Below are 21,290 nucleotides of genomic sequence, written 5' to 3'. Positions count from 1 at the left end.
AATCAGTTCTAATGAAGTGGATGAAAGTGGAGCCTATTATACAGAGTGAAGTAAGCCAGAAAGGAAAACACCAATACAGTATACTAACGCATATCTATGGAATTTAGAAAGACAATAACAATAACCCTGTATGTGAGACAGCAAAAGAGACACAGATGTATAGAACAGTCTTTTGGACTCTGTGGGAGAGGGAGAGGGTGGGATGATTTGGGAGAATGGCATTGAAACATGTATAATATCATATATGAAAGGAATCGCCAGTTCAGGTTTGATGCATGATACTGGATGCTTGGGGCTGGTGCACTGGGACGACCCAGAGGGATGGTAAGGGGAGGGAGGAAGGAGGGGGGTTCAGGATGGGGAAAACGTGTATACCTGTGGTGGATTCATGTTGATGTATGGCAAAACCAATACAATATTGTAAAGTAATTAACCTCTAATTAAAATAAAGAAACTTATATTAAAAAAAGAAAAAATATATAAATATTATAAATAAAATATACATAAGAGCCAAAATAACATAATGTATTAATAAAAATACTTATAATAAAACCAGTTACTCAGCAAACGAATAACCACAAAAATCTCAACTCATATGAAGAAAAACAATTTTAAAATACCTGTGGCAGATTCATGTTGATGTATGGCAAAACCAATACAATATTGTAAAGTAATTAACCTCCAATTAAAATAAATATGTTTATATTAAAGACATGAAAAATAAAATGCCAATGACAAGGTAAAACATATTTTTGTATTATCTGACAAGGTATTTAAAGCAGCTATTATTATGGTGCTCAAACAAAAAATTAAATATTCTTAAATCAGTATAAGACAGAAAGAATCAGCAAAGAAACAGAGAAAAGCCAAATGGAAAATTTAAAACATAAAATGCTATAACCAAAATTTAAAAACTTACCAGAGAGGCTCAATAATATGAAGATAACAATGAGTTAGTGATTTTCAAGATAGATCAATAGAAAGTATCCAATGAGAGTAACAGAAAGCAAGAAGACAGAAAAAATTAATGGAGCCTCAGGAACCTGTAAAACAGAAAGAGGAGCTAATGCTCATACCGTTGGAGTCCCAGAAATGGAGAAAAAACCGTGTGGTAATGAAAACAGTTGAAGAAATATGGTTGACTGCTTACTAAGTTTGATGAAAGATATTAACAAGCAGAGTCAAGAAACTGGGAAAACTCTGAACAAGATAAAACCAAAAAAATCTATGTCCAGATACATCATAATCAAACTTGAGAACTAGAAAGCAGTCAGAGAAAAATGACATACTGGTTACAGGAGAAAACTTATTCAAAGAACTGCAGATTTCTCATTAGAAACTATTGAGGGCTTAAGAAATGGCACTTTTTTTTTTCAAGTGCTAGAAGGTAAAGAATTATTAACTCAGCATTCTATATCTGACTAGAATATTATTCATAAATAAAGGAGAAATAAAGGTATTCTCAGATGAAATACTAAAGGAATTCACAGCCAGCAGATTGCTCTGAAAGTATGACTAAAGGAATTTCTTGAAACAGAGAAGAAATGGTATGAGGAAACTTTGAACACTATGAAGAAAGAAGGAACAACAAAAAGAGCAAAATTATGGGCAAATATCTGAATCAGTCCATTGTTCCATGTCCAGTTTTAACTGTTGCGAGTGGGAATCAAGATTTCCAGGAGAAATATCAACAACCTCAGATATGCAGATGATACCACTCTAATGGCAGAAGGTAAAGAGCAATTAAAGAGTCTCTTGATTGAGGGTGAAAGAGGAGAGTGAAAAAGCTGGCTTAAAACAACTTTTAAAAAACTAAAATCATGACATGTGGTTCCATCACTTCATGGCAAATAGATGGGGGAAAAGTGGAAACAGTGACAATTTTCTTGGCCTCCAAAATCAGTGCAATCTGTGACTGTAGCCACAGAATTAAAAGATGCTTGTTCCCTGAAAGAAAAGCTATGACAAAAGTAGACAGCATATTAAAAAGCAGAGACATCATTTTGCTGACAAAGGTCCATATAGTCAAAGCTATGTTTTTTCCAGTAGTCATGTACTGATGTGAGAGTCAGACCATAAAGAAGGCTGAGCACTGAAGAATCAATGCTTTCAGATTGTGGTGCTGGAGAAGACTCTTGAAGGTCCCTTGGACAGCAAGGGGATCAAACCAGTCAATCCTAAAGGAAATCCATCCTGAATATTCATTGAAATGACTGATGCTGAAACTCCAATATTTTGGCCACCTGATGTGAAGAGTTGACTCATTGGAAAAGTTCCTGAGGCTTGGAAAGTTTGAGGGCAAGAGGAGAAGAGGGCAACAGAGGATGAGATGGTTAGTTGGCATCACCAACTAAATGGACATAAGTTTTAGCAAACTCTAGGATATAGTGAAGAGCAGGGAGGCCTGACATTCTGCAGTCCATAGGGACACAAAGAGCCAGAAATAATTTAGCGACTGAACAACAATGGGAAAATATAATAGACAGTTCTTTTCTTGAGTTCTTAAAAATATGTTTGACTGTTGAAAGCAAAAAATATAGAATTATGTGATGCTACTGTTGATGTAAATAGATGCAATATATATGAAAACAGCAACATGAAAGGGGGAGTATAGAGTCCATGTATGGTGGTAAGTTTTCCACATTCCACTTCAAGTAGCAAAATATTAATTCTAGATATACTGTGAAATAGATGAGTCTGTATTTTGTAATCCTTAAAGTAACTACTGTAAAAGTTACACAAAAAATATAGTCAAAATTACAATAGATAAAACAAAATGGAAAACTAAACAACATTCAAATAATCCAAAAGAAGTTATGAAAGGGGAAACAGAGGAGAGAATGATGGGTGGTATAGGTTTTCAATAGGGAGGATTTAAGATCTTATTTTAAATTTGTATTTGATTTGTTATTTGGGGAATTGGGGGGTGTTACAGGCTTTCCTCATTTTTATGTACCTTGTTGTTCAGTCCTTCGGTCTTCTGTGACCCCAAGGACTGCAGCATACCAGGCTTCCCTGTCCTTCACCATCTCTTCCCAGTGCTTGCTCAAACTTATGTCCATTGAGTCAGTAATGCCATCCAACCATCTCATCCTCTGTTGCCCGCTTATCCTCCTGCTATCAATCTTTCCCAGCATCAGGGCCTTTTCCAATGAATCAGCTCTTTGCATCAGGCTACATTCTATGGGATAGGAGAGGGTTGGACATGACTAAGTGACTAACTAACCTTACACCTAAAGCAACTAGAAAAAAAAGAACAACAACAACAACAACAAAAACACAAAGTTAATAGAGGAAAATAAATTGTAAAGACCAGAGCAAGAATAAATGAAAAAAAAAAAAATGAAAGCGACTATAACAAAGATCAATAAAACTAAAAGCTGGTTCTTTGAGAAGATAAACGAGGTTGACAAACCATTAGCCAGAATCATCAAGAAGAAAAGGGAGAAGACTCAAATTAATAAAATTAGAAATGAAGAAGGAGAAGTTACTGGATATGGAGAAGACTGGTTGCAAATAGGAAAAGGAGTACATCAAGGCTGTATATTGTCACCCTACTTATTTAACTTATATGCAGAGTACATCATGAGAAACTTTGGACTGGAAGAAACACAAGCTGGAATCAAGAATGCTGGGAGAAGTATGCAGATGATATCACCCTTATGGCAGAAAGTGAAGAGGAACTAAAAAGCCTCTTGATGAAAGTGAAAGAGGAGAGTGAAAAACTTGGCTTAAAGCTCAACATTAAAAAAAAAAAAAAAAGAAGCTCAACATTCAGAAAACGAAGATCATGGCATCTGGTCCCATCACTTCATCGGAAATAGATGGGGAAACAGTGGAAACAGTGTCAGACTTTATCTTATGGGCTCCAAAATCACTGCAGATGGTGACTGCAGCCATGAAATTAAAAGACATTTACTCCTTAAAAGAAAAGTTATGACCAACCTAGATAGTTTATTCAAAAGCAGAGACATTACTTTGCCTACTAAGGTCCGTCTTGTCAAGGCTATGGTTTTTCCTGTGGTCATCTATGGATGTAAGAGTTGGACTGTGAAGAAGGCAGAGCACCGAAGAATTGATGCTTTTGAACTGTGGTGTTGGGGAAGAGTCTTGAGAGTCCCTTGGACTGCAAGGAGATCCAACCAGTCCATTCTGAAGGAGATCAGCCCTGGGATTTCTTTGGAAGGAATGATGCTAAAGCTGAAACTCCAGTACTTTGGCCACCTCATGCGAAGAGTTGACTCATTGGAAAAGACTCTGATGCTTGGAGGGATTGAGGGCAGGAGGAGAAGGGGACGACCGAGGATGAGATGGCTGGATGGCATCACAGACTCGATGGACATGAGTCTGAGTGAACTCCGGGAGATTCTGCTGGACACGGAGGCCTGGCGTGCTGCAATTCATAGGGTTGCAAAGAGTCGCACACGACTGAGTGACTGAACTGAACTGAACAACAGATCACACAGACATACAGAATATCCTAAGAGCCTACTATGAACAGCTTTATGCCAATAAAATGGACAACCAGAAGAAACAAATTCTTAAAAAAAAAAAAACTGAACCAGGAATAAACGTAAAATATGAACAGAATCACAAACACAGAAAAACTAATAAAAACAAGCTTCCAACAAACAAAAACCCAGAGTCATATGATTCCTCAGGCACATTCTACCAAAAGTTTAGAGAAGAATTTATCCTGCTCAAACTCTTCCAGAAAATTGCAGAGGAAGGAAAACTCCCAAACTGGTTCCTAGATGCCACTATTACCCTGATACGAAAACCAGACAAAGATGCCACCAAAAAAAAAAAAAAAAAAGGTCAATATCACTGGTGAACATAGATGCAAACATCCTTAATAAAATTCTAGCAAACAGAACCCAACAACATAATAAAAGGAGCACACATCATGATTAAGTGGGCTTTACCCCAGGGATTCAAGTACTCTTCAATATGCACAAATCAATCAATGTGATTTGTATATATTAACAAATTGAAAGACAAATCTATATGATCATCTCAATAGATGCAGAGAATCAGTGGGCTTCCCTGTGGCTCAAATGGTAGAGAACCCGCCTGCAATGCAGAAGACCTGGGTTTGATCCCTGGGTCAGGAAGATCCCCTGGAGAAGGAAATGGCAATCCACTCCAGCACTCTTGCCTGGAAAATCCCATGGATGGAGGAGCCTGATAGGTTACAGTCCATGGTGTCACAAAGAGTCAGACACTACTGAGCGACTTCACTCAGTATCCTTGCTTGAAGGCTTCCACAGACAGAGGAGCCTGGTAGGCTATACTCCGTGGGGTCACAAAGAGTCAGACATGACTGAGTGACTAACACACACATAGATGCAGAGAAAGTTTTGACAATATTCAACACCTATTTATGATAAAAATTCTCCAGAAAGTAGACATAGAAGGAACTTAATGCTATATAATAAAGGCCATATACAACAAACCCACAGCAAACATTATTCTCAGTGGTGAAAAACTAAAAGCATTTCTTCTAAAACCAGAACCAAGACAAGGGTGCCCACTCTCAGCACTATTATTCAACATAGTTTTGGAAGTCCTAGCCACAGTAATCAGAGAAGAAAAAGAAATAAAAAGAATCCAGATTGGAAAAGAAGAAATAAAACACTGTTTGCAGAGGACATGGTTCTTTACATAGAAAACCCATAAAATGCCACCAGCAAATTATTAGCACTAATCAAAGAATATTGTAAAATCACGATATAAAATTAATTCTCAGAAATCCCTTTCACACCTATACACTAACAATGAAAAATCAGAAAGTGAAGGAAACAATCCCATTCACCATTTCAAAAAGTAATAATAATACTGAGGAACAAACTTACCTAAAGAGACAAAAGACCTACCTGTATGCAGAAAACCATAAAACACTGATGAAAGAAATTAAAGACAACACAAACAGATGGAGAGATACACCATGTTCTTTGACTGGAAGAATCAATATTGTGAAAATGACTGTATTACCCAAAGCAATCTATAGATAAATGCAATTCCTATCAAACTACCAATAGTATTTTTCACAGAACTAGAATAAAAAATTCACAATTTTTCTGGAGACGCAAAAGACCCTGACTAGCCCAAGAAATCTTGAGAAAGAAGAATGAAGCTAGAGGAATCCAACCTTTCTTACTTCAGACTTTTCTACAAAGCTATAGTCATCAAGACAGTATGGCATTGGCACAAAATAGAAATATAAACCAATGCAACAAGGTAGGAAGCCCAGAGATAAATCCACACAACTATGGGCACCTTATCTTTGACAAAGGAGGCAAAAATATACAATGGAGACAAGACAGTCTCTTCAGTAAGTGGAGCTGGGAAAACTGGGCAGCTACATGTAAAGGAATGAAATTAGCACACTTCCTAACACTATATACAAAAATAAACTCAAAACAGAATAAAAATCTAAATGAAAGGCCATATACTATAAAACTATTAGAGGAAAACATAGGCAGAACACTCTCTGACATAAATCACAGCAAGATCCTCTACAACCCACCTTCTAGAGAAATGGAAATAAAAACAAAAATAAACAAATAGGGCCTCATTAAATGTAAAAGCTTTTGCATGATGAAGGATATAAGCAAGGTGAAAAGACAACCTTCATAATGGGAGAAAATAATAGCAAATGAAGCAACTGACAAAGAATTAATCTCAAAAATATACAAGAAGCTCATGCAGCTCAATATCAGAAAAATAAATGACCCAATCAAAAAGTGGTCAGAAGACCTAAAGAAGAAGACCTTCTTCTCCAAAGAAGACATATGGATGGCCAATAAACATGAAAAGATGCTCAAAATCACTCATTATTAGAGAAATGCAAATCAAGGCCACAATGAGGTACCATCTCACACTGAATGGCCATCATCAAATTGTCATCATCAAAAAATCTGCAAACAATAAACACTGGACAGGATGTGGAGAAAAGGGAACACTCTTGCATTGTTGGTGGGAATGCAAACTGATACAACCACTATGCAGAACAGTATGGAGATTCATTAAAGATCTAGGAATAAAGCTTCCATATGACCCAGCAATTCCACTACTGAGCATATATCCTGAGATACATGCATATATATCCAGTTCGATGCATATATAGAATTGAAAAAGATACATGCATCCCAATGTTCATTGCAGCAATATTTGTAGCTAGGACGTGGAAGCAACCTAGATGTCCACTGGTACATGAATGGATAAAGAAGTTGTGGTACATATACACAATGGAATATTACTCAGCTATAAAACAGAACACATTTGAGTCAGTTTTAATGAGCTGGATGAACCTGGAGCCTATTATATAGAGTGAAGTAGTCAGAAAAAAAAGACAAATACTGTATATTAATCCATATATATGTGGAATCTATAAAAATGGTACTGATGTGCCTATGTCCAGGGAGGCAAAGGAGACACAGTCATAGAGAAAAGACTTTTGGACACAGTGGGAGAAAGAGAGGGTGGAATGATTTGAAAGAATAGCATTGAAACATATACATTACCATAGGTAAAATACATAGCCAGTTGGAGTTTAACGTATGACACAAGGAACCCAAAGCCAGCGTTCTGTGACTCCTGGAGAGATGGGATGAGGAGGGAGGGGGATTCAGGAGGGAGCGGACACATGTATATCTATGGCCGATTCATGTTGTTGTATGGCAGAGGACACCACAATATGTAAAGCAATTATCCTCTAATTAAAATAAATACATATTTTTTTAAATCTGCAAACAATAAATGTTGGATAGGGTGTGGAGAAAAGAGAACCCTTTTGCACTTTTGGTGGGAATGCAAATTGATACAATGACTATGGAGAACAGAATGGAGATTCCTTAAAAACCTAGGAATAAAACTGCCATATAACCCAGCAATCCCCCTACTGGGCATATACCCTGAGGAAACCATAACTGACAAATACACATGTACCCCAATGTTCATTGCAGCACTATTTACAATAGCTAGGAAATGGAAGCAACATAGATATCCAACAAGAGATGAATGGATAAAGAAATTGTGGTACATATACACAAAGGAATATTACTCAGCTTAAAAGGAATGCATTTGAGTCAGTTCTGAAGTGGATGAACCTAGAGCCTATTATACAAAGCGAGGTAAGTCAGGAAGAGAAAGACAAATACTGTATAGAAACACATATATATGGAATCAAGAAAGATGGTAATGATAAACTTATCTGCATGGCAGCACCAGAGATACAGACATAAAGAACAGACTTTTGGACCCAGTGGGTGAGAGAGAAGGTGGGATGGTTTGAGAGAGGAGCACTGAAACATATACACTACCGCATGCAAAGTAGAGACCCAGTGAGAATTTGCTGTGTGACACAGGGAACCCAAAGTTGGTGCTCTGTGATAACCTAGAGGGATGGGATGGGGAGGGAGATGGGAGGAAGGTTTTAGAGGGAGGGGACATATGTATATGTATGGTTGATGTATGTCAAAAACCATCATAATATTGTAAGTAATTATCCTATTAAAATAAAATTTAAAATTTTAATATGAATCAGATGAAAAGATTCTGTGAATTTTGGAAGCAACTGTATCACTGCACACTGATAAGAATTACTCAAATAAAAATTCCTGCAATTCCTGGCAAGGATGTGGAGCAAATTAAAATCTCATGCATTGTTGATATTGACCTAAAACTGTTAGGGGAAACACTGACTGAAACCACCTACCCTGGCCAGGCAAGATAGTAGCCACGTGCATGTGTGCATGCATGCTCAGTTGCTTCAGTCTTGTCCAAATCTTTGCAACCCTACAAACTGTAGCCATGGTTGGCTACGTGGAAGGTTGTCACACCTTCCTCCAGGGGATCTTCTTGACCCAGGCATCAAACCTGCATCTTTTGCACTGCAGGCAGGTTTTTATCGCTGAGCCACCAGGAAAGCCCAGCCACTTGCATGAGTTACCTTCAACAGGAGACCCTGATAAGAAATGCAGAACTTACTAGCTACCACCAACCAAAAGAATTTGGGAAAGGTCAAAAGGAGAGAGGGGACTGCAGTTCATATATCCTACCAACTTCCCAGAATCCTTCTCGCTGGAATTCACCTTGGCTGAGACAGGCACACAATCAGAGTGCAAGGACCATGAGTCAGCGTGATTGGCCAGAGACAACCTGGAAATCAATCCAATTACCATAAAATCCAAGACTGCAAGCCACATGGCAGAGCAGTTCTCCCGGGTTCCTTTACCCTGCTGATCTCTGCTTGGGCACCCCTTCCCAATAAATTCTCTTGCTTTGTCAGCAAAAAAAAAAAAAAGACAGATAGTACAAACAGAAAATAAATAATTAAATGGTAGACCCAATTCTGGACATTACTAGGTATTTATTCTAGGGAAATGAAAGCCATGTTCACACAAATACCTACATAAGTATTTACAGCATCTCTATTTATAAATGCCAAAAGTTTGTAACAACTAGGATGTACTGCAATGGGTAAATTGACATACAAACAGTTCATTCATACAATAAAATGCTACTCAACAATAAAAAGGAAAGAACGACTTAGATAAATCTGGAGAATGTCATATTGAGTAAAAAAAAATCCAGTCTCAAAAAATTGCATGCTATATGAATCTATTTTAATAACATTGTTGAAAAGATCAAACTATAGAAACAGAAAACAGATCAGTGGTTGCTAGGAATTCAGAAGTAGGCGAGGGTGTAACTATAAAGAAGTGACACAATAGAATTTTGGGAAGTGATGGAATAGTTTTGTACACTGTTGTGGTGGTTACACAAATATATACATGTGTTGTTGCTGCTGCTGCTGCTTAGTCACTTTGGTCGTGTCCGACTCTGTGCGACCCTATGAACTGCAGCCCGCCAGGTTCCTCTGTCCATGGGATTCTCTAGGCAAGAGTACTAGAGTGGGTTGCCATGACCTTCTCCAGGGAATCTTCCCGACCCAGGGATCGAACTTGGGTCTTCTGCATTTCAGGCAGATTTTTTTTTTTTACCACTGAGCCACCAGAGAAGCCCACATACATATGTTATGTTAGCACTTATATGTGGAATCTAAAAAATGAGACAAATAAAATGAAACAGAACCAAACATAAACAGACTCACAGATACAGAGAACAGACTAGTGGTTACCAGTGAGGAGAGGGAGAATTGGAGAGGCAAGGTAAGTGTAGGGGATTAAAAGTTACAAGCTAATATGGATAAGACAAACAAGCTACAAGGATATATTGTACAGGAAAGGGAATATAACCAGTATTTTATAATAATTTTAAATGGAGTATAATCTTTAAAAATATTGAGTCATTATGTCGTACATCTGAAACTAATATAATAATGTAAATCAACTAAACTTCAATAAAAAACATTCATAGAACTGTATACTGAAAGAAAAATTCAATTTTACTGTATCATATTAAAAAATAAACAGGTGATTAATTAGCTACTTATATGCCCTTGATATTTATTTCTCTGTTAGTCGCCTTGAATAGGCCATAAAATATCTTCAATCCTAGACAGTCTTCAGCTAATAGATGATTTTTTTTACAATAGAACTATAAACTACAATCAGTGTCATGAATTGCCTAATTATTCTTCCTTCTAATAATATTTGATTCTAGTCCATCTTTACATGAAAAAAATAGCCTCAATATTTCACTATAATACTGTAAATTATTTGATATAGTTTCAATAAGTAATCAATCATCTGTATCACCATTATAAAGGAGAAGTTTTCATTTCAGCACATTATTAGGATTGCTACTTAGAATTTAGTGTTTTTCCAGCCATTAAGATGAGTATTTATTAAAATGGAGATAGTTGAATGGAAACTGTCTGTGGGCAGGTTGGAGCCCCTGACATATTGCTCTTAATTTGCAGTGTTTATGAACTTACTCCTTGGAAGTAAAGCTATGACAAACCTAGACAGTAAACTAAAAAGAGACATTACTTTGCCACCAAAGGTTTGTATAGTCAAAGCTACGGTTTTTCCAGTAGTCATGTATGGATGTGGGAGTTGGACCATAAAGAAAGCTGAGCACTGAAGAATCAATGCTTTGAACTGTGGTGTTGGAGAAGACTCTTGAGAAATCCTTGGACTGCAAGAATATCAAGCCAACAGACTGTTCTATACATCTGTGTCTCTTTTGCTATCTTGAATACAGGGTTATCTTACCATCTTTCTAAATTCCATGTATATGCATTAGTATACTCTATTGGTGTTTTACTTTCTGGCTTACTTCACTCTGTATAATAGGCTCCAGTTTCATCCACCTCGTTAGAACTGATTCAAATGTATTCCTTTTAATGGCTGAGTAATACTCCATTGTGTTTATGTACCACAGCTTGCTTATCCATTCATCTGCTGATGGACATCTAGGTTGCTTTCCATGTCCGCTATTATAAACAGTGCTGTGATGAACATTGAGGTACACGTGTTTCTTTCAATTCTAGTATCCTTGGTGTGTATGCCCAGTAGTGGGATTACTGGGTCATAAGGCAGTTCTATTTCCAGTTCCTTAAGGAATCTTCACACTGTTCTCCATAGTGGCTGTACTAGTTTGCATTCCCACCAACAGTGTAAGAGGGTTCCCTTTTCTCCACACCCTCTCCAGCATTTATTGTTTTTAGACTTTTGGATAGCAGCCATTCTGACTGGCATGAAATGGCACCCTATTGTGATTTGATTTGCATTTCTCTGATAATGAGTGATGTTGAGCATCTTTTCATGTGTTTGTTAGTCATCTGTATGTCTTCTTTGGAGAAATGTCTGTGTAGTTATTTGGCCCATTTTTTGATTGGGTTATTTATTTTTATGGAATTGAGCTGCAGGAGTTGCTTGTTTATTTTTGAGATTAGTTGTTTGTTAGTTGCTTCATTTTCTATTATTTTCTCCCATTCTGAAGGCTCTCTTTTCACCTTGCTTATAGTTTACTTTGTTGTGCAGAAGCCTTTAATTTTAATTAGGTCCCATTTGTTTATTTTTGCGTTTATTTCCAATATTCTATGAGGTGGGTCATAGAGGATCCTGCTGTGATTTATGTTGGACAGTGTTTTGCCTATGTTCTCCTCTAAGAGTTTTATAGTTTCTGGTCTTACATTTAGATCTTTAATCCATTTCGAGTTTATTTTTGTGTATGGTGTTAGAAAGTGTTCTGGTTTCATTTTTTTACAAGTGGTTGACCAGTTTTCCCAGCACCACTTGGTTAAGAGACTGTCTTTTCTCCATTGTATATTCTTGCCTCCTTTGTCAAAGATAAGGTGTCCATAGGTGCATGCATTTATCTCTGGGCTTTCTATTTTGTTCCATAGATCTATATTTCTGTCTTTGTGCCAGTATCATACTGTCTTGATGACTGTGGCTTTGTAGTAGAGCCTGAAGTCAGGCAGCTTGATTCCTCCAGTTCCATTCTTCTTTCTCAAGATTGCTTTGGCTATTCGAGGTTTTTTGTATTTCCATACAAATTGTGAAATTATTTGTTCTAGCTCTGTGAAAAATATCGCTGGTAGCTTGATAGGGATTGCATTGAATCTATAGGTTGCTTTGGGTAGTATAATCATTTTCACTATGTTGATTTTTCCGATCCATGAACATGGTATATTTCTCCATCTATTAGTGTCATCTTTGATTTCTTTCACCAGTGTTTTATAGTTTCTATATATAGAAAAACACCAATACAGTATACTAACACATATATATGGAATTTAGAAAGATGATAATGATAACTCTGTATGCAAGACAGAAAAAGAGACACAGATGTATGGAACAGTCTGTTGGACTCTATGGGAGAAGGAGAGGGTGGGATGATTTGGGAGAATGGCATTGAAACATGTATAATATCAAATATTAAACGAATCGCCAGTCCAGGTTCAATGCAGGATACAGGATGCTTGGGGATGGTACAGTGAGATGACCCAGAGGGATGGTATGGGGAGGGGAGGTGGGAGGGGGATTCAGGATGGGGAACATGTGTACACCCGTGGTGGATTCATGTTGATGTATGGCAAAACCAATACAATATTGTAAAGTAATTAACCTCAAATTAAAATAAATAAATTTATATTTAAAAAATTAAAAAAAAAACTTTGTGTAATAATAATAACAATAAAGAATATCAAGCCAGTCAGTCCTAAAGGAAAACAACCCTGAATATTCATTGGAAAGGCTGATGCTGAAAATGACGCCCTAATACTTTAGCCACCTGATCTAAATAGCTGAGTCATTGGAAAAGACCCTAATGCTGGGGAAGATTAAAGGCAGAAGGAGAAGGGGACGACAGAGGATGAGGTGTTTGGATGGCATCACCAACTCATGTACATGAGTTTGCACAAGCTCTGGGCGATGATGAAGGACACGGAAGCCTTTCCTGATGCAGTCCATGGGGTTGAAAAGTCAGACATGACTGATAGACTGAACTGTATCTATGAGCTTTAACCAAACACAGACCTGTTATGTTTTTGTCCCTTCCTGAAATCACAAAGGTGGCAAATAACCTAGTTCCTAGTGATTCTCCTGAGAAGGTTGTGTCTGCGGTTGCTTCTAGTAGTTAGAAACTTTTAGTTCTAGTACCATAATAGTTTAATTGTCTATTTTTCTTCAATAACAGGCCTGACTTTCTTGGGTGTCAATCCTTTATTAAGAGAGAAAATCATTATGGCTGAAAAATTATCAGTATGTATATATAAATATATACATGATTGCTGCCATGAAATTAAAAGATGCTTACTCCTTGGAAGGAAAGTTATGACCAACCTAGACAGCATATTAAAAAGCAGAGACATTATTTTGCCAGCAAGGAGATCCAACCAGTCCATCCTAAAGGAAATCAGTCCTGAATATTCATTGGAATGACTGATGTTGAAGCTGAAGCTCCAATACTTTTGCCACCTGATATGAAGGGCTGACTCATTTGAAAAGACTCTGATGCTGGGAAAGATTGAAGACGGGAGAAGGGGAAGACAGAGGATGAGATGGTTGGATGACATCACCAACTTAATGGACATGAGTTTGAGTAAACTCTGGGAGTTGGTGATGGACAGGGAAGCTTGGTGTGCTGCAGTCCATGGGGTCACAAAGAGTTGGGCACGACTGAGTGACTGAACTGAACTGAACTGATATATAAGTATATTTAAAGCCACAATGAAATATCCCTTATATTGGATCTTCTGTTTTAGAACAGGGACTTCAAGTCCCTGGATGAGAAAAATGAAGCCTGTAACCCAGGTTGCTACTGGCAAGTATCATATAAAAATAGGAGGAAATTGCTTTAGGATGCTGTGGAGAACAGATTTGAGAAACCCCCGCCCCTGCAAAATTAACAACCTAATAGTATCTTAGAGCTGTTGAATCAACCAACTCTGAATCTCTTCCTATCTCTAGTATCCTTATTAAGATAAAAATATCCGTTTTGTTTATGCTTCTTTGAGTCAAGTTTTCCACTACCTGTTGGTAAAATCATTCTGATATATAAATGTAATGCGCAAAGCAGTCTCTTAGTAGTAGTGGTATTATAGAGGCTTTAATTCTTTTTTAGAACTTGCTAGCTTTTCCAAATGTTTTACAGCAGAGATGAACTGCTGCCAGAATTAGGAAAGAAAAATAAAGGTTCCTTTAAAACAATATTTCATATTATAAAATAAGCATATAGTCATTGTATGAAATATGGGAAACAGTAAAACACAAAACAAATAAAAATTCTTATAAATACATTATTTCAAAATGTATTTTTTGTTGTGTTCTTCTAGTCTTTTTTCTATGTAGGCATATTTTTTACAAAAATGAAATCACCTCTTTCATGACCTGCTTTTCCGCTTGTTAATTTATGAACATTAGACATGACATTAAATCTATGTTTTAATATTAATGGCTGCATAATTAGTTCACATTATGGGTAAATTGGGCTTCCCTGGTGGCTCAGATGGTAAAGCGTCTGCCTGCAATGCGGGAGACCCAGGTTCAATTCCTGGGTAGGGAAGATCCCCTGGAGAAGGAAATGGCAATCCACTCCAGTACACTTGCCTGGAAAATCCCATGGATGGAAGAGCCTGATAAGCTACAGTCCATGGGGTCTGGATAAAGTAATACATTCTTGGATATTTGCGTTGATCATTACTCAAAAGTGGAACTGCTAGATCATATGGTAGATGAATTTTTAAAATTTTGAGGACTCTCCTTTTTTTTTTTTTGGCTGTGCCACACGGCTTCCAAGTCCCCAACCAGGGATCAAGCTGAACCCCCTGCAGTAGAAGAGGGGAGTCTAATCCTCTTTGTCTAACTGGACTATTAAGGAAGTCCTTCTCTTGTCTTTTTTTTTTTTTTTTTTAGTAATTTTATTTATTTATTTTTGGCTATGCTAGGTGTTCGTTGTTGTGCAGGTTTTCTCTAGTTGTGGATAGTGGGGGCTATTTTCCAGTTGTGCTGCACAGGCTTCTCACTGTGGTGGTTTCTCTTGTCGCAGAGCATGAGTTCTAGGCTGCATGGGCTTCAGTCATTGTGGTGTGTGGGCTCAGTAGTTGTAACTCCAGGGCTTTAGAGCACAAGCTCAATAATTGTGGTGCACAGGTTTAGTTGTTCCATGACATGTGGGAGCTTCCTGAACCAGGGATTGAACGTGTGTCTCCTGCATTTGCATGCGGATTCTTTAGCACTGAGCAACCAGGGAAGCCCCCTTGTCTTCTTGATGATAACCATTCTAACAGGTAAGAGGTGATATCTCATTGTGGTTTTGATTTGCATTACTCTGATGATTAGTGATGTTGAGAATCTTTTCATTCGTTAGCCATTTGAATATCATATTTGGAAGGATATCTATTTATTTCATCCGTCAATTTTTAATTAGACTGTTAGTTGTTGTTATTGAGTGTTACGAGTTCTTTTTTGAATATTAACCCCTTATTTGATATATGGTTTAGCAAATTTTTCTTCCATTCTGCAAGTTGCCTTTTTATTTCATTGACTGTTTCTTTTGCTACGCAAAAGCTTTTATGTTTGATGCAGTCCCACTGGTTGATTTTTGATGTTTGTGCTTTTGGTGTCATATCTAAAAAATCATTGCCATGACCAATGTCAAGGAATTTCCTTAGACTTTCCTCTAGGAGTTTTATGGCATCATGTCTAATGTTCAAGTCTTTGACCCATTTCAAGTTAATTTTTCTGAATGGTGTGAAATAGGACTCATTTTCATTGTTCAGCATTTCTACCCATTATAGCTGTGGAAATGAATAGAAATGCATCACAGAAAACTTATCATCACCTATACTGCAGGAGTTGCCAATCTATAGTCAACACAATTTTTTTAAACAAAATCTTATTTTAACACAGCCACTTTCATTTCTTTGCACATTATCTATGGCTGCTTTTGTAGTACAAAACAATTATGAGTAGTTGAGTAAGAGAGTCTATGGCCTGTAAATCCTAAATTATTTACTATCTGGACTGTCAGAGAAAATATCTGTTTTAGGAGAAAAAAAAGCCGTTTCTAAGGGAGTCACTTCAAATTTTATCTAATTTAAATATAAATAAAGCTGATATAAAATTTTGGTGTTGCAAATGCCATGCTTAAAAAGAAAGGTGTTAGCCCACTTGGAAGGTCTATTTGACTTTGATTTATAATAAAATAAACCTGTTTATTTTAGATTTTAACTAGTCTGCTTTATTTAACATTGCCAGAAATAGAAAGTGACTAATTACCATGCTTTTCATTGTTTAAATCATAAAAATTAGCAGGGTATACTACAGATGAACTGTAACACCTTTGATTCATATGTGTATTTATAGTCTTTTTAAATCTTCTGCAGAATTACCTATACAGAAGCATATGAAAATTTTAATATTTTGGTTTTGTTTTTAAAAAGGAGAGGGAGAACAAAATAGAAAGGTAGTCATGGTTACTCTACTCACAAGTAATTAATTTCTACTAAAGAATGACATTGACAAATATCAAGCTTTTTGTATAGCTACACAAATGCACATTTGGTGGGTCTTGAACAAAGATCTGATAGGATAGAGAACCAGGGGAAATACCCTCCCAATGATTCTCCCTATCATAAGAGTAAGAATGGCTACTTGAAAATAGATAACTGTTTTCTTTGGATAAAACCTGTTAGTAGTTCATGGCCTGACAGTTAATTCTAACCCTCTCTTTCAAGAATGTCCCAAGAGTGTATTCATCAAGGAGACTGAAGGCTTCTTTTGGGATGCATATGCCTGACCTGCCCATCAGGAATTCATAATCCCAGTGCTAATGCTTATCTGAATTTTTTAAAAAATTGTTCATCACTATTAATTTTAGTTCACATACATTAAAATTAAGTTTTTTATTTGTGAACTGGTCTATGAATTTTAATGCATGAATGAATTCTTGAAATCACCACCATTATAGGATAAAGAACAATTCCAATGCTACCCACTTTGTATTCACACCTTCTTCTCAGTACTAATGCATGATATTCATTGTCTCTATAGACTTATCTTTTCCATAAATTCATAAACAGAATAACATATCATGTATCTTTTGGGTCTGCATTCTTTAACTTAGTAAAACGCACTTAAGCTTCATTCATCCATATATAAATACACAATCCATTCATTTTTTACTGCTGAGTAGAATTTTATTGTATGACTGTGTAATTGTTGCAAAACATCTGGGCTGTTTTCTGTTTGGGGCACTTATGATTAAAACTGTAATAAATATTTGTGTGTACTCTTCTCTGTAAACATAAGTTTTAACTTCTCTAGGATAAATACCTGGAAATGGGATTGATGGATGTCATGGCAACTCTATATTAACTTTCATAAGAAACTGCCAAAATGTTTGTCAAAGTGGCTGCACCTACTTCATTCTTCCACCAGCAGCGGTACAGTGTCTCAATTGTTCCTTATCCTTGTCAGCACCTGCTCTTGCTGCTCAGTCACTAAGTTGTGTCCATTTCTTTGCAATCACATGGACTGAAAACTCCAGACTCCTCTTCCTCCACTATCTCTCAGAGTTTGCTCAAATTCATGTTCATTGAGTTGGTGACAATATCTAATCATCTCATCTTCTGCCTCCTTTTCCTTTTGCCTTCAATCTTTCCAAGGATCATGGTCTTTTCCAGTGAGTCAGCTCTTTGCATGAGATGGCCAGTATTGGAGTTTCAGCATCAGTCATTCTGATGAATATTCAGGGTAGATTTCCTTTAGGAGTGAATGGTTTCATCTCCTTGCAGTCCAAGGGATTCCCAAGAGTCTTCTTCAACACAACGGTTCAAAAGCATCAGTTCTTTGGTGTGTAGGCTTCTTTATGGTCCAACTCTCACATCCATTCATGACTACTAGAAAAACCATTGCTTTGACTATATGGACCTTTATTGGCAGAGTAATGTCTCTGCTTTTTAATATGCTGTCTAGGTTGTCATAGCTTTTCTTCCAAGGAGCAAGCATCTTTTAATTTCATGGCTGCAGTCACCATTGGAGAAGGCAATGGCACCCCACTCCAGTAATCTTGCCTGGAAAATCCCATGGACAGAGGAGCCTGGTAGGCTGCAGTCCATGGGGTCACTAAGAGTCGAGCATGACTGAGCGACTTCCCTTTCACTTTTCACTTTTCATGCATTGGAGAAGGAAATGGCATCCCACTCCAGTATTCTTGCCTGGAGAATCCTAGCGACAGAGGAGCCTGGTGGGCTGCTATCTATGGGGTCGCACAGAGTCAGACACGACTGAAGCGACTTAACAGCAGCAGTCACCATCTGCAGTGAATTTGGAAACCAATAAATTAAAGTCTGTTACTGTTTTCATTATTCCCCCATCTATTTGCCCTGAAGTGATGGGACTGGATGCTATGATCTTAGTTTATTGAATGTTGAGTTTTAAGCCAGTTTTTTCCATCTCCTCTTTCACCTTCATCAAGAGGCTCTATAGTTCCTCTTTGCTTTCTTCTGTAAGAGTGGTGTCATATGCACATATGAGGTTATTGATATTTCTCTCGGCAGTCTTGATTCCGGCTTGTGGCTCATCCAGCCCGGCATTTTGCATGATGTACTCCACAATTGCCTGCAAGGAGATCCAACCAGTCCATCCTAAAGGAAATCAGTCCTGAATATTCACTGGAAGGACTGATGCTGAAGCTGAGACTCCAATACTTTGGCCACCTGCTGAGAAGAATCTACTCATTGGAAAAGACCCTGATGTTGGGAAAGACTGAAGGTGGGAGGAGAAGGGGATGACAGAGGATGAGATGGTTGGATGGCATTATCGACTCAATGGACATAAATTTAAGTAGGCTCCAGGAGTTGATGATGGACAGGGAAGCTTGGTGTGCTGCAGTCCATGGAGTTGCAAAGAGTCGGACATGACTGAGCACCTGAACTGAACTGGACTGACTCCACCTGCGTATTTGAGGTTGCTGGTATTTTCCCCAGCAATCTTGATTCCAGCTCGTGTTTCATCCAGCCTGGCGTTTTGTATGATGTACTCTGCATATAAGTTAAATAAGCAGGGTGTCAATAAACAGTCTTGACACTCCTTTCCCAATTTTAAACCAGTTTTTCCATGCAAATTTCTAACTATTGCTCCTTGACACGCATACAGATTTCTCAGGAGACAGGTAGGGTGGTCTGGTATTCTTAAGTTTTCAAGAATTTTTCACAATTTGCTGTGATCCATACAATCAAAGGCTTTTCATAGTCAATGAAGCCAAAGTTTGTGTTTTTCTGGAATTCCCTTGCTTTCTCTATCATCCAATGGATGTTGGCAATTTGATCTCTGGTTCCTCTGCCTTTTCTAAACCCAGCTTGTACATCTATAATTTCATTATTGGTTCACACACTGGTGTAGCCTAGCTTGAAGGATTTTTAGCATAACCTTATTAGCATGCAAAATGAGTGTAATTGTGTCATAATTTGAACATTCTTTGGCACTGCCCCTCTTTGGGACTGGAATGAAAACTGACCTTATCTAGTCCTGTGCCCACTGCTGAGTTTTCCAAAATTGCTGTCATATTGAGTGCAGCACTTTAACACTATCCACTATTGTTTTTCAGAATTTTAAATGGGGGGGGCAGTTCTAAGATGGCAGAGGAATAAGACAGGGATACCACTTTCTCCCCCACAAATTCATCAAAAGAACATTTGAACGCTGAGCAAATTCCACAAAACAACTTCTGAATGCTGGCAGAGGACATCAGTCACCCGGAAAGGCAGCCCATTGTCTTTGAAAGGAGGTAGAACAAAATATAAAAGATAAAAAGAGAGACAAAAGAGTTAGGGATGGAGACCCATGGCGGGGGGGAGGGGTGCGGAGTCTTAAAATAGAAGTTTCCAAACACCAGGAAACACTCTCTCCAGCAGGTCTTTTGCGAGCCTCGGAATCTCAGAGGGCGACATAACTGGGAGGAAAAATAAATAAATCATTAAAACCCATAGATTATGCACCTAACAGCAACTCCCAGCGGAGCAGCAGCCCAGAGGCTCACATCCGGGCTGGACAGTGAGGCACGGGCTGCATTGTTTAGGGTAAGGACCGGGCCTGAATGCCCCGAGGGCAATCTGAGGGAACTAGCTTGAAATAGCAACCTAGATAGTGGGATAGGTATCCCATGAAATGCCCTAACCTAAGACACCACCAGGCCTGCTCACAGAACAAAGGACTGAGCAGAGCTAGCCAGCTGAGGACAGGCCCATCCCCCACCGGAGACAGGTAGGCGAAGGCAGCCAGAGCCGAAATTGGGCAACGTGGCCCCAGAGAGGCATCCTGTACCAAACTGCAAGCAGACTTCATTGCTAACCAAGATTTCTTGGGATTCTGAACGGTTGACATCTGCCGGGAGGGTCACAGCCAGAAATCAGCTCCCCAGAAGAGACACACGGCTTACCTGAGAAGACGCTCCTGTTGTATGTACACCCAGAAAACCGAGCCACTGGGACGGGGGAGGAGATAAGTCACAGCTTTCAACTGGGGGCGACGGTGCTCGCTAAGCACCTGGTCACCTGAGCTGCTCGGACCTGGGTAGGGCACAAAACGCAGGTCCAACCAAGTCTGCACCTTTGTGAAGTACCTGAGAATCTGAGCTTGAGTGGCTTAGACCTGGGGAGTGCATACAACCCAGGGCCAGCTTCAGACAGTTCCCAGCAGAGTAACCTAGAGCCTGAGCTGTGTAGACTGGGAAAGCACACAGGCTGTGAGTGGGGCAAACCCAGTGTGGCTGAATCACTGTGAACACATGCCAGTGATATTTGTTTGCAGTGTTCCCCCCTCCCCACAGGACGACTGAACAAGTGATCCTTAAAAAAGTGACCACCACAG

At 38.3% G+C, this 21,290-nt stretch overlaps 1 non-coding gene across 1 annotated transcript; it reads left to right on the top strand.

Moving 5' to 3' along the window:
* The first annotated feature begins 14,910 nt into the window (after positions 1-14,910).
* Positions 14,911-14,982, top strand: TRNAC-GCA (transfer RNA cysteine (anticodon GCA)). Its single transcript has one exon. It is a non-coding gene; the product is annotated as a tRNA-Cys (tRNA).
* Positions 14,983-21,290: the final 6,308 nt, after the last annotated feature.

The sequence above is a fragment of the Ovis aries genome, chromosome X, assembly GCF_016772045.2.
Source record: "Ovis aries strain OAR_USU_Benz2616 breed Rambouillet chromosome X, ARS-UI_Ramb_v3.0, whole genome shotgun sequence".
NCBI classification, from domain to species: domain Eukaryota; kingdom Metazoa; phylum Chordata; class Mammalia; order Artiodactyla; family Bovidae; genus Ovis; species Ovis aries.
The sequence above is the reverse complement of the archived record's forward strand: the minus strand, read 5'-3'. Positions and strand labels throughout refer to the sequence as shown.